Raw genomic sequence first — 15,965 nt, forward strand, 5'->3', positions numbered from 1 at the left:
AGCAGGTATATCTCTCTGGTCATTCCCAAAGCCAACACCTCCTTTGGCCGCCATTCCTTCCAGTTCTCTGCTGCCAATGACTGGAACGAATTGCAAAAATCTCTGAAGCTGGAGACTCTTATCTCCCTCAATAACTTTAAGCATCAGTTGTCAGAGCAGCTTACCGATCACTGCACCTGTACACAGCCCATCTGAAATTAGCCCACCCAACTACCTCATCCCTATATTGTTATTTATTTTGCTCTTTTGCACCCCAGTATCTCTATTTGCACATAATCTCTTGCACATCTAGCATTCCAGTGTTAATACTATTGTAATTATTCTGCACTATAGCCTATTTATTGCCTTACCTCCATAACTTGCTACATTTGCACACACTGTATATATATTTTCTGTTGTATTTCTGACTTTATGTTTTTATTTTTTTATTTTTTTTACCCCATATGTAACTCTGTGTTGTTTTTATTGCACTACTTTGCTTTATCTTGGCCAGGTCGCAGTTGTAAATGAGAACTTGTTCTCAACTGGCTTACCTGGTTAAATAAAGGTGAAATAAAAAAATTAAAAAAAATAATTTGGCATGAATATTCATGGTCACTAATGAAAAATACTTTCCATTTAAAGTTCTCTCAATACTACCATAGAGTAGAAATTCAACTATATTTCCCACACCCACGGAAAATCCCAAGGTCACGACAGAAAGGCCCGATGATTGTAAGGGGAACACAAGCGACCAGCTCCCTGTCTGTCCCAGCAAAATGACTACGTTTTTCAACTAAGGTCGTACGTCTTTGAATTGCTGTCAGCTATTTCAACAAAAGCATATTATAGTCTGCATACATGTCCATACATACAGTAGTCTGCATACATGTCCATACAGACAGTACCTACTGTTTATGTCAACACATATTCCTGATAATTGACTCAGATCAGTTTGTAGTGCAGCTAGCTCACTCCTGCACAGTCTAGCTGGCAAAGGGGCGTTAGATGGTCAACTTTGAGCTAGCATGAGTTAGCCTTGTTCTTTTATTGTGCTTGGGTTACCCTACTGTCATAAAATAGTGCATTATGGGTAGAGTTCTGAAACAAGGTCCAGATGCAGTAGAAAAATAGGAGGGAAACATCTACATTTTACCTTTAAAAAACTACAATACATTTTTACTTTTGGGAAATTTCAACTGCTTAAGGGTTCTGTTAGTGACCTACGTTGTTACTTTTGTGGATACTTTACATTTACAGTTTAGTCATTTAGTAGACACTCTTATCCAGACCGACTTACAGATAGTGAGTGCATACTTTTTTTTTTTTCATACTGGCCCCCCGTGGGAATCGAACCCACAACCCTGGCACTGCAAGCGCCATGCTCTACCAACTGAGCTTGTCTTTAAGGGCAAATTTTAGGCACAATGCACATGGGCAGTTGTCAGTAAGGTTAAAACGCACCAACTGGACGGTTGGATGACCGCTCCTCACCCCGCACAGGATAGAGCAGACCAGAGTTAATTAAGGTTACTCTACACTCTGATCATTTTGTCTCAAAAGCCCCCTGGAAAAAGCAATGTGGCATATTTGAAATGGCTTCAAGTATAAAATGAACTAATTACCTGAGAGGTAAAAGTAACTACTTACTATTAGTTACTACATAGTAATTATGTTATTAACAACATTTTAGTTTGATTGGAATTGCAACTGTGTAATTGAATGGTAATATCGTTTAGATCCATGGTTTATTACACAGGTGGAACAAGATATGGGGGGAGGGAAGACTCAGGGGGGAGGGAGGACTCAGGGGGAGGGAGGACTCAGGGGGAGGGAGGACTCAGGGGGAGGGAAGACTCAGGGGGGAGGGAGGACTCAGGGGGAGGGAAGACTCAGGGGGAGGGAAGACTCAGGGGGAGGGAGGACTCAGGGGAGGGAGGACTCAGGGGGAGGGAAGACTCAGGGGGAGGGAGGACTCAGGGGGGAGGGAGGACTCAGGGGGAGGGAAGACTCAGGGGGAGGGAGGACTCAGGGGAGGGAGGACTCAGGGGGAGGGAGGACTCAGGGGGAGGGAGGACTCAGGGGGAGGGAGGACTCAGGGGGAGGGAAGACTCAGGGGGAGGGAGGACTCAGGGGGAGGGAGGACTCAGGGGGAGGGAAGACTCAGGGGGAGGGAGGACTCAGGGGGAGGGAGGACTCAGGGGGAGGGAGGACTCAGGGGGAGGAAAGACTCAGGGGGAGGGAAGACTCAGGGGGAGGCGTCCTGTAATTACATGTCACCAAACTGTAATTAGATTGTTGTTACTAAGAGCATTACTATCTAGTTAATATATAACATCAACTTAAGGATGAAGTTTATTTGGTTTTCTAGATTTAAGCTTTATTTGTGTTATGGCAGAAGGAAATATATAAATATGTATGTTTTAGAATAAATGTGTTCAGATTTAATAAATAGCTTTATGTTTTATATGTTTCCAGCCAAAACCCCAGATGACATCAACACATCAACACCACTATCCCAGAAACCCTAGACCCACTCCAATTTGCATACCGCCCCAACAGATCCACAGATGATGCAATCTCTATTGCGCTCCACACTGCCCTTTCCCACCTGGACCAGAGGAACACCTACGTGAGAATGCTATTCATTGACTACAGCTGGGGCCAAGCTTCCTGCCATCCAGGACCTCTATACCAGGTGGTGTCAGAGGAAGGCCCTAAAATTTGTCTCCAGCCACCCTAGTCATAGACTGTTCTCTCTGCTACCGCACGGCAAGCGGTATCGGAGCGCCAAGTCTGGGTCCAATAGGCTTCTACCTATTAGAGATAATGGCTACCCGGACACACACACTAGGTAGAGATAATGGCTACCCGGGGACACACACTAGGTAGAGATAATGGCTACCCGGGGACACACACTAGGTAGAGATAATGGCTACCCGGGGACACACACTAGGTAGAGATAATGGCTACCAGGACACACACACTAGGTAGAGATAATGGCTACCAGGACACACACACTAGGTAGAGATAATGGCTACCCGGACACACACACTAGGTAGAGATAATGATTACCCGGGGACACACACACTAGGTAGAGATAATGATTACCCGGGGACACACACACTAGGTAGAGATAATGGCTACCCGGACACACACACTAGGTAGAGATAATGGCTACCCGGACACACACACTAGGTAGAGATAATGGCTACCCGGACACACACACTAGGTAGAGATAATGGCTACCAGGACACACACACTAGGTAGAGATAATGGCTACCAGGACACACACACTAGGTAGAGATAATGGCTACCCGGACACACACACTAGGTAGAGATAATGGCTACCCGGACACACACACTAGGTAGAGATAATGGCTACCCGGACACACACACTAGGTAGAGATAATGGCTACCCGGACACACACACTAGGTAGAGATAATGGCTACCCGGACACACACACTAGGTAGAGATAATGGCTACCCGGACACACACACTAGGTAGAGATAATGTGAGATAACGTAAGAGTAAGATAGTGTGTTCCCACTGTTAAAAAATAATAATAAAGAAATAAAAAGGAATTAAAAAATGTGTTAGTCTGTTTTCGAAAATGAGGTGCATGGAACTGCTCCATATCCCTTATAAACGTGATTTTGCACACATTTATGTTTACCTGTGAAGGATACAGCATGTTCTGGCTGTAAATTCTAAACAAAAATAAACATAATCTAGTGAGTGGTTGACGCTTGCTCCAGATGTGCAGTGGGGAGAGCAGTCTGTACACGTTAATAAAGATAATCACAGAATTGCATTCAGTTGGTTGTTCCTGCATAAAGACCTTTCTTTATAACAACATTGTAATAACTGACATTTTGATATATCCTGTGAAACAGGACATTGAAAGGACATTATAATTACATTGAAAGGACATTATAATTACATTATAATTACATTGAAAGGACATTATAATTACATTATAATTACATTGAAAGGACATTATAATTACATTATAATTACATTGAAAGGACATTATAATTACATTATAATTACATTGAAAGGACATTATAATTACATTATAATTACATTGAAAGGACATTATAATTACATTATAATTACATTGAAAGGACATTATAATTACATTATAATTACATTGAAAGGACATTATAATTACATTATAATTACATTATAATTACATTATAATTACATTATAATTACATTGAAAGGACATTATAATTACATTATAATTACATTGAAAGGACATTATAATTACATTGAAAGGACATTATAATTACATTATAATTACATTATAATTACATTATAATTACATTATAATTACATTATAATTACATTGAAAGGACATTATAATTACATTATAATGAAATTTTAATGACATTATAATTACATTGAAAGGACATTATAATTACATTATAATTACATTATAATTACATTGAAAGGACATTATAATTACATTATAATTACATTTAAAGTACATTTAAAGGACATTATAATTACATTATAATTACATTGAAAGGACATTATAATGACATTGTAATTACATTTAAAGGACATTATAATTACATTATAATTACATTGAAAGGACATTATAATTACACTAATAGGTGCTGTAACAAGTTATTCAGCATTGAAGTGTATTTTCCAATGATTGTAATAAAAAGGTTTACCTACTGTGTTTCACTTTACTTGAAGCTGCTAGCTGATGAGTACCTACATTATACATTATATTATTTTAAACAATATTTCACTTACATTACACCTTTTGAAGCCAGGGAAATAAACCCTTAAATCCCTTTTCAAAGGCAGGTACATAGTATTTACAAAGGTTATACCATTATGTGTTTCACTTTACATTAAGTTGCTTGTTCCTGGGTAGGTACATTGTAGGTCCATGCATATCCATTGTAAATACATTGCTCTTACATTTAATTCAGTCCATCCTTTAAGCCAAATAATATGTAAATAAGATAACTGAAGCTGTAGTTAATGACAGGGTGTTCATTGTTACAACAGCTGATGGAGTCCTAGCTAAGCTTATTTAGGTGGTAGGGACTTCTGTAGTTACATGTAACAAGGTTACATATTAGGATGCATTGTTAACATGGTGCTACACAGGATACTGCAGAAGTGTATGAGAGACAGATGCATGTTATCCATATACTGACTGTTGGCACTTGGTGGTCTAAAGCAGATGGAGTCCTAGCCAAGCTTATTTAGGTGGTAGGGACTTCTGTAGTTACATGTAACAAGGTTACATATTAGGATGCATTGTTAACATGGTGCTACACAGGATACTGCAGAAGTGTATGAGAGACAGATGCATGTTATCCATATACTGACTGTTGGCACTTGGTGGTCTAAAGCAGATGGAGTCCTAGCCAAGCTTATTTAGGTGGTAGGGACTTCTGTAGTTACATGTAACAAGGTTACATATTAGGATGCATTGTTAACATGGTGCTACACAGGAGACTGCAGAAGCGTATGAGAGACAGATGCATGTTATCCATATACTGACTGTTGGCACTTGGTGGTCTAAAGCAGATGGAGTCCTAGCCAAGCTTATTTAGGTGGTAGGGACTTCTGTAGTTACAGTCGTGGTCAAAAGTTTTGAGAATGACACAAATACAAATTTTCACAAAGTCTGCTGCCTCAGTTTTTATGATGGCAATTTGCATATACTCCAGAATGTTATGAAGAGTGATCAGATGAATTGCAATTAATTGCAAAGTCCCTCTTTGCCATGAAAATGAACTTAATCCCCCAAAAAAACATTTCCACTGCATTTCAGCCCTGCCACAAAGGACCAGCTGACATCATGTCAGTGATTCTCTCGTTAACACAGGTGAGAGTGTTGACGAGGACATGGCTGGAGATCACTCTATCATGCTGATTGAGTTAGAATAACAGACTGGAAGCTTTAAAAGGAGGGTGGTGCTTGAAATCATTGTTCTTTCTCTGTTAACCATGGTTACCTGCAAGGAAACACGTGCCATCATCATTGCTTTGTGCAAAAAGGGCTTCACAGGCAAGGACATTGCTGCTAGTAAGATTGCACCTACATCAACCATTTATCGGATCATCATGAACTTCAAGGAGAGAGGTTCAATTGTTGTGAAGAAGGCTTCAGGGCGCCCAAGAAAGTCCAGCAAGCGCCAAGACTGTCTCCTAAAGTTGATTCAGCTGTGGGATAGGGGCACCACCAGTGCAGAGCTTGCTCAGGAATGGCAGCAGGCAGGTGTGAGTGCATCTGCACGCACAGTGAGGCGAAGACTTTTGGAGGATGGCCTGGTGTCAAGAAGGGCAGCAAAGAAGCCACTTCTCTCCAGGAAAAACATCAGGGACAGACTGATATTCTGCAAAAAGTACAGGGATTGGACCGCTGAGGACTGGGGTAAAGTCATTTTCTCTGATGAATTCCCTTTCCGATTGTTTGGGGCATCCGGAAAAAAGCTTGTCCAGAGAAGACAAGGTGAGTGCTACCATCAGTCCTGTGTCATGCCAACAGTAAAGCATCCTGAGACCATTCATGTGTGGGGTTGCTTCTCAGCCAAGGGAGTGGGCTCACTCACAATTTTGCCTAAGAACACAGCCATGAATAAAGAATGGTACCATCACATCCTCCGAGAGCAACTTCTCCCAACCATCCAAGAACAGTTTGGTGACGAACAATGCCTTTTCCAGCATGATGGAGCACCTTGCCATAAGGCAAAAGTGATAACTAAGTGGCTCGGGGAACAAAACATCAACATTTTGGGTCCATGGCCAGGAAACTCCCCAGACCTTAATCCCATTGAGAACTTGTGGTCGATCCTCAAGAGGCGGGTGGACAAACAAAAACCCACAAATTCTGACAAACTCCAAGCATTGATTATGCAAGAATGGGCTGCCATCAGTCAGGATGTGGCCCAGAAGTTAATTGACAGCATGCCAGGGCGGATTGCAGAGGTCTTGAAAAAGAAGGGTCAACACTGCAAATATTGACTCTTTGCATAAACTTAATGTAATTGTCAATAAAAAGCCTTTTACACTTATGGAATGTTTGTAATTATACTTCAGTATACCTTAGTAACATCTGACAAAAATATCTGAAAACACTGAAGCAGCAAAATTTGTGAAGACCAATACTTGTGTCATTCTCAAAACGTTTGACCACGACTGTACGTGCAACAAGGTTACATATTAGGATGCATTGTTAACATAGTGCTACACAGGAGACTGCAGAAGTGAAATTACAAAACATGTTAGTTACATTTGGAACAAGACATCATGTAATTACATATACATTAATCATGAGTAATTACACATGTCCTTGTTCCACTTGTGTAATTATCTATAGCGCTAAACTCTTATTACAATGTAATTACATAGTATTTACATAGCAATTACAAGTAACTACTATGTTACCTGTGGTCCTCTGTAGCTCAGCTGGTAGAGCACGGCGCTTGTAACGCCAAGGTAGTGGGTTCGATCCCCGGGACCACCCATACACAAAAATGTATGCACGCATGACTGTAAGTCGCTTTGGATAAAAGCGTCTGCTAAATGGCATATTATTTATATTATTTTTATAAATACATGTTTTACTATTTAGTTACATATTAATGTACACTTAAGGTAAAGTGTTACCAAACAATCTTCCCATACATTTTATAGGTAGAATAAACCTCTTCAGAATGGCATGGCTGTCAACGTTTTATGTTTATTTTCGCTAATACCAATTACCCCACCAAAGACATTCTTTAAAAAAGTATACTTGGTCATAACAGACTTTATATGGGCAAATAAAACTCATAGAATAGAAAGGAAGGTTTTCCATCTTCCTCAGTCTGAGGGGCGTTTTAACCTTCCTCAGTCTGAGGGGCGTTTTAACCTTCCTCAGTCTGAGGGGCGTTTTAACCTTCCTCAGTCTGAGGGGCGTTTTAACCTTCCTCAGTCTGAGGGGCGTTTTAACCTTCCTCAGTCTGAGGGGCGTTTTAACCTTCCTCAGTCTGAGGGGCGTTTTAACCTTCCTCAGTCTGAGGGGCGTTTTAACCTTCCTCAGTCTGAGGGGCGTTTTAACCTTCCAGAGTCTGAGGGGCGTTTTAACCTTCCTCAGTCTGAGGGGCGTTTTAACCTTCCTGAGTCTGAGGGGCGTTTTAACCTTCCTCAGTCTGAGGGGCGTTTTAACCTTCCTCAGTCTGAGGGGCGTTTTAACCTTCCTGAGTCTGAGGGGCGTTTTAACCTTCCTCAGTCTGAGGGGCGTTTTAACCTTCCTCAGTCTGAGGGGCGTTTTAACCTTCCTCAGTCTGAGGGGCGTTTTAACCTTCCTCAGTCTGAGGGGGCGTTTTAACCTTCCAGGAGTCTGAGGGGCGTTTTAACCTTCCTCAGTCTGAGGGGCGTTTTAACCTTCCTCAGTCTGAGGGGCGTTTTAACCTTCCTCAGTCTGAGGGGCGTTTTAACCTTCCAGACTTGGAATTGGATCAACTCACCACCCAAGGCTTTCGCTTGAGACATATAATTAAATGCACTAAACAGGAACAATGGGTACAGATTGAAGATGCACATCCCCAGAATATTTTCACATTTTCAAAGGATAAAGCAACATTAACAACTTCATTAGTTAAGAACACTATAACAATATGGAAGAAAATGAAAATGAATCTACAAGAACCAATATCACTCCCTAGAAACACACCCCTTATGGAACAATCCTTGGAGAGCTTTTCAGAATTCAAGATAAATTGGTCCACATGGAAAACTAAAGGCATGGAAACTGTAAATGACGTAAAATACTAATATTTCCATGACATAATTAAAAAAAACAATTTTGAACTGACCAATGTAGACATTTTCAAATATATGCATCTTACAAGATTTATATCACGAAATTTCGACCTGAAAGCTTTTGGACATCAGAGCAATGTTGAGGGAATCCTATTTGAGTCAGAAAAGGATATTCATATGATAGGTAAGATATACAAACCCTTGCCGATCCAACTGACAATAGCTTAGAAAAATTTATAAACTACTGGAACCAAGAATTACAAATAACTGATATTGGCACAAGACGGAGGGAGTGTTGGAACATAACGAATGAAATTACGCTTAACTAAAATGGACACTTAATCCAGTATAAACTAATGTATAGAATTGATTATACAAGAGACAAAATTCACAAATTCTATAGCACAACGACAGAGTCATGTCTTAAGTGTAAAACGAACAATTACTCAATAATTCATGCCTTCTGGGATATGAAGTCCAAAAGTTATGGGAGGAGCTAGAAAGCATGCTGTCAGAAATTTTACAATGTAAATGTACTTTTAATCCATCTATCTGCATATTTCAAGACATGGAATATGAGGGTGCAGTGAAATACCCAATGGGGTTGGACAATATTATTTTTGCCACTTATATTGAAGAAACTATTACTTAAATATTGGAATTCAAATGATACTCCAACTTTTAATTGTAATGTTTTATTTTAATTGTTTATTTATTTATTTATTTATTAGGGGTAGATGTGCTTTAATATTGCAGATAGATTGTAACTTCCATAAATGTAATTGTCTGCATCACTTCCAATCCCCCATATGTTTTTCTTCGCAAATATATACAGTGGGGAGAACAAGTATTTGATACACTGCCGATTTTGCAGGTTTTCCTACTTACAAAGCATGTAGAGGTCTGTAATTTTTATCATAGGTACATTTCAACGGTGAGAGACGGAATCTAAAACAAAAATCCAGAAAATCACATTGTATGATTTTTAAGTAATTCATTTGCATTTTATTGCATGACATAAGTATTTGATCACCTACCAACCAGTAAGAATTCGGCTCTCACAGACCTGTTAGTGTTTCTTTTAAAAGCCCTCCTGTTCTCCACTCATTACCTGTATTAACTGCACCTGTTTGAACTCGTTACCTGTATAAAAAACACCTGTCCACACACTCAATCAAACAGACTCCAACCTCTCCACAATGTCCAAGACCAGAGAGCTGTGTAAGGACATCAGGGATACAATTGTAGACCTGCACAAGGCTGGGATGGGCTACAGGACAATGGGCAAGCAGCTTGGTGAGAAGGCAACAACTGTTGGCGCAATTATTAGAAAATGGAAGAAGTTCAAGATGACGGTCAATCACCCTCGGTCTGGGGCTCCATGCAAGATCTCACCTCGTGGGGCATCAATGATCATGAGGAAGGTGAGGGATCAGCCCAGAACTACACGGCAGGACCTGGTCAATGACCTGAAGAGAGCTGGGACCACAGTCTCAAAGAAAATCATTAGTAACACACTACGCCGTCATGGATTAAAATCCTGCAGCGCACGCAAGGTCCCCCCTGCTCAAGCCAGCGCATGTCCAGGCCCGTCTGAAGTTTACCAATGACCATCTGGATGATCCAGAGGAGGAATGGGAGAAGGTCATGTGGTCTGATGAGACAAAAATAGAGCTTTTGGTCTAAACTCCACTCGCCGTGTTTGGAGGAAGAAGAAGGATGAGTACAACCCCAAGAACACCATCCCAACCGTGAAGCATGGAGGTGGAAACATCATTCTTTGGGGATGCTTTTCTGCAAAGGGGACAGGACGACTGCACCGTATTGAGGGGAGGATGGATGGGGCCATGTATCGCGAGATCTTGGCCAACAACCTCCTTCCCTCAGTAAGAGCATTGAAGATGGGTCTTCCAGCATGACAACGACCCGAAACACACAGCCAGGGCAACTAAGGAGTGGCTCCGTAAGAAGCATCTCAAGGTCCTGGAGTGGCCTAGCCAGTCTCCAGACCTGAACCCAATAGAAAATCTTTGGAGGGAGCTGAAAGTCCGTATTTCCCAGTGACAGCCCCGAAACCTGAAGGATCTGGAGAAGGTCTGTATGGAGGAGTGGGCCAAAATCCCTGCTGCAGTGTGTGCAAACCTGGTCAAGACCTACAGGAAACGTATGATCTCTGTAATTGCAAACAAAGGTTTCTGTACCAAATATTAAGTTCAGCTTTTCTGATGTATCAAATACTTATGTCATGCAATAAAATGCAAATTAATTACTTAAAAATCATACAATGTGATTTTCTGGATTTTTTAGATTCCGTCTCTCACAGTTGAAGTGTACCTATGATAAAAATTACAGACCTCTACATGCTTTATAAGTAGGAAAACCTGCAAAATTGGCAGTGTATCAAATACTTCTTCTCCCCACTGTATATATACACTGTATCGACTCCCAAATATTTAAAATAGGAAACGATTGTGATTCCATCAGTAGAGATGGAGTCCTCCATCGGGGTCTTGAGAGGCAGAACGGCTGATTTTATTAATTTTAGCTGAATTTTTTAGCTGAATTTATCTATTATCTTCATGCGTTTGGGAGATACATTGTCTAGATATAGTAAAATATAATAATGTATAATGAGATAAAGTGATCAGTAGATTTGAGGGAGATTTGTGTTATTTCCTTCGATTGATGAATTGCCTCAGGGGTCCATGGAGAATAAGAATAGCAGTGGTGAAATTGGATCTCCTTGTATTTTAATCATATTAATGACATTGGAGCCAATTCCCATATGTTCCAAGACAGACCAGAGATACAGTGGGGGGAAAAATGTATTTAGTCAGCCACCAATTGTGCAAGTTCTCCCACTTAAAAAAGATGAGAGAGGCCTGTAATTTTCATCATAGGTACACGTCAACTATGACAGACAAAATGAGATTTTTTTCTCCAGAAAATCACATTGTAGGATTTTTAATGAATTTATTTGCAAATTATGGTGGAAAATAAGTATTTGGTCACCTACAAACAAGCAAGATTTCTGGCTCTCACAGACCTGTAACTTCTTCTTTGAGAGGCTCCTCTGTCCTCCACTCGTTACCTGTATTAATGGCACCTGTTTGAACTTGTTATCAGTATAAAAGACACCTGTCCACAACCTCAAACAGTCACACTCCAAACTCCACTATGGCCAAGACCAAAGAGCTGTCAAAGGACACCAGAAACAAAATTGTAGACCTGCACCAGGCTGGGAAGACTGAATCTGCAATAGGTAAGCAGCTTGGTTTGAAGAAATCAACTGTGGGAGCAATTATTAGGAAATGGAAGACATGCAAGACCACTGATAATCTCCCCCTCGATCTGGGGCTCCACGCAAGATCTCACCCCGTGGGGTCAAAATGATCACAAGAACAGTGAGAAAAATCCCAGAACCACACGGGGGACCTAGTGAATGACCTGCAGAGAGCTGGGACCAAAGTAACAAAGCCTACCATCAGTAACACACTACGCCGCAGGGACTCATTCTGCAGTGCCAGACGTGTCCCCCTGCTTAAGCCAGTACATGTCCAGGCCCGTCTGAAGTTTGCTAGAGTGCATTTGGATGATCCAGAAGAGGATTGGGAGAATGTCATATGGTCAGATGAAACCAAAATAGAACTTTTTGGTAAAAACTCAACTCGTCGTGTTTGGAGGACAAAGAATGCTGAGTTGCATCCAAAGAACACCATACCTACTGTGAAGCATGGGGTGGAAACATCATGCTTTGGGGCTGTTTTTCTGCAAAGGGACCAGGACGACTGATCCGTGTAAAGGAAAGAATGAATGGGGCCATGTATCGTGAGATTTTGAGTGAAAACCTCCTTCCATCAGCAAGGGCATTGAAGATGAAACGTGGCTGGGTCTTTCAGCATGACAATGATCCCAAACACACCGCCGGGCAACGAAGGAGTGGCTTCGTAAGAAGCATTTCAAGGTCCTGGAGTGGCCTAGCCAGTCTCCAGATCTCAACCCCATAGAAAATCTTTGGAGGGAGTTGAAAGTCGGTGTTGCCCAGCGACAGCCCCAAAACATCACTGCTCTAGAGGAGATCTGCATGGAGGAATGGGCCAAAATACCAGCAACAGTGTGTGAAAACCTTGTGAAGACTTACAGAAAATGTTTGACCTGTGTCATTGCCAACAAAGGGTATATAACAAAGTATTGAGAAACTTTTGTTATTGACCAAATACTTATTTCCACCATAATTTGCAAATAAATTCATTAAAAACCCTACAATCTGATTTTCTGGAAAAAAATTCTCAGTTTGTCTGTCATAGTTGACGTGTACCTATGATGAAAATTACAGGCCTCTCTCATCTTTTTAAGTGGGAGAACTTGCACAATTGGTGGCTGACTAAATACTTTTTTTCCCCACTGTATGACCATTCTAGTCTATCAAGTCTAGCATGGAGAGATAAAACATCCCAATGAGCTGTTGTTTCTGATGAAGAATCTGAGATACAGTATTTCTATATGAAACCTGAAATGGAATATTCATTCCTTTTTAGCAGACACTCTTATCCAGAGCAACTTACATACATTTTCATAATGGTCCCCCGTGGGAATCGAACCCACAACCCTTGCATTAGCATGCGCCACGCTCTACCAACTGAGCCACATCATCACATTATCACAAACCACTTGATGTCTCAATGTACTCAATTACTGTATTGTGCATTGTTTTTCTGGGTGTCTACATTTGTGACCGACCGGCTCGATTCGGTCTTAGGTAGCAACATTTGAAATTGTGTTTTTTACATTGGATAAAAGTAGAGACTCAGAGCTACAAAATGGGGAACAATGGGAAAGAATTCTGCTTTGAAAGTTGATAAACTTGTAACCTCACTTTTGAGAAAATGGCCCTTGAATGTTTTGGTACCTACTGGAGAGCTCTTCTTTGTCTACACCCATTCAGCATCGTTCACACCCTTTTAAGCTTTAGCCCCACCCATCTCTTTAAGGATTCACATGTGAGGCTATATACTAAACAAACAAATATTTAAAGACTAAAGGCTGGCTTATGCTACAGGTGTGTTCGTAAACTTAATCTGGAGTGCCAGAGTGTGCTCTGGGCGTTCATAAACTCAGAGCGTTGTCACATTGGCCGTTCGTAAATTCAGAGAATTTCGTTCTCGGAGCGTTCAGAGCGCACACTGGACGCTCTGACCTGAGGAGTAGGGTTGAGCCGAGCGTTCTGACCTAACAACAGCAGTCAAGCTAACTGGCTAACATTGGCTAGCTTGCTAGCTACTGCCAGACACAAATGAGAGCACAGCTCACTCTGACCATTTTACTCACCCTAGCAGAGCTGGTTAGGCTGTTTTTATGTTATCCAGAGCATTGGTGACTGCAACTGTGCTGCTGGTAACAATTTAATTGCGCTTTTTTACCAACGTTTACTGACACCGGCCATATTCAACGGGTGTTAAGTGTTTGTAAATTCGTCAGTTATTCTGCACTCTGGCACACTCAGACGAGAGTGCTCTGAAATCGGAGTAGATAGCTAGAGCGAATTTACCAGCTACGTCAATCGACTGTAGTCGCAGTGACATCATGAACATTCTATTGAAATAGTTACTTGCATAGTGGAGTCTTTTGTTTAGACATGTAGCTAGCTAGCTAAACAATGAACCATGATCCCATCTCATAATGTTACTACCCTGCATGAATCTGCAGGTAGCTAACCAATCAGGTTCAATGTTAGCTAGCTAACATTAGGCTATAACTAGCAATGCAAATGGCTCTGAGATACAAATAATATTACTACACAGATCATACACGTACCAGTTAGCTAGCTAGCCAGCCAGCTAACGTTAGCTAGCTAGCTAGCTAACAGTGCACTTTGACTTTGACAAAATTAGAAACTTATAATATCTGAAAACGTAGCTAGCTAGACGCTTCTCCCTCTCTGTCACGGATGCCATGGTTGCCCTTAGTTTGAAGATGTAATCCGGAGACAGGTGTTTTATAAAACAGCCTTCTGTGTGTTCTCTTTTCGACTCCGTCTGCATATTTCCAATCAAACTCCAGAATTTTCTCCATCTCCTTAGCTATCATACTCTAATTCCACTGATTTCAAAACTCGGTCCTCCAGAAAGTGGAGAGCAACACTTATGCAGTTCTACTACGTGATATCTTTCAAAAAACCAGAGTTAGAAAGGATTACCTACACATACTGACCAGCTCATATTATAGACAGAAGCACGCTACATGGCAGACCAATCCGAACTCATCTCTCGGCATGTCCAGCCCACTCATTATCTCAGCCAATCATGGCTAGCGGGAAGGTTCCTGTCTTTTTCTGTGGCTAAACCAACTAGGCTCGTAATTTAACAACTTTATTCATATTTACAGATGACACATTTATTATTAAGGCACATGAAAGTTCACATGTTCCAGAAGGCATTTCTGCCAAAAAAAAGGCATTTTGATTTATAAAAAAAAAAGTTAAAATGGCGCTCCAAATGGTTGTTTTCCATGTTATTTGATGTTTTGAGTCTTTGCCCATAACTTTTCACCTTTTGATGTAAATGTTTGAGGACAGGGTTTTGTTATTTCTGGTGTCCATTAGAATGACAATCACAGAGAAAACAACTCTAACAATTCCAACTATTGAATCCTGCAAGATACTGTTCTTAATTATACAGCGAACTTTTTTGCCAAAGCAGAGATGCAGATGTTTTTGTTTTTTTTGCACTACAGATAGTGTAGTCTAAATGGGTCCGCTCATACTAGTAAAGGCCCAGTGCACTACTTTTGTGAGAATTTTTTTTTCTTCAAAAAATCAATAAACATTTCTTATTATATATTTTTTATTCTGATTTTTCCGGGGGTGGCGCAGCACCCTCAGCACTCCTACTTCTTGCGGCTATGAACAAACCCGCTTTGGTCGGTGTGGACCGTCTGGGACCGTCTGGGACCGTCTGGGCTTATCAAAGATAGGTGGCGATAGTAAGAGCACTGGGTGGCATCCTTACCTTTTTTTTTATAAAAGCTAAATTAGTGCTGTATTCACATCTCTCGCAAATGAACCTTTATGAACGGCTGTATTAATCATTCTAAGAAATAGTGGACCTAATTGATTCCAAAATTGTAAATAGGCCTCAGGAGGAATACCGTCCCATCCAGGTGATTTGCATTTATTCATGCTATCCAATGCCATTTTGAGTTCATG

This window comes from Coregonus clupeaformis, chromosome 16 (assembly GCF_020615455.1).
Source record: "Coregonus clupeaformis isolate EN_2021a chromosome 16, ASM2061545v1, whole genome shotgun sequence".
NCBI classification, from domain to species: Eukaryota; Metazoa; Chordata; class Actinopteri; order Salmoniformes; family Salmonidae; genus Coregonus; species Coregonus clupeaformis.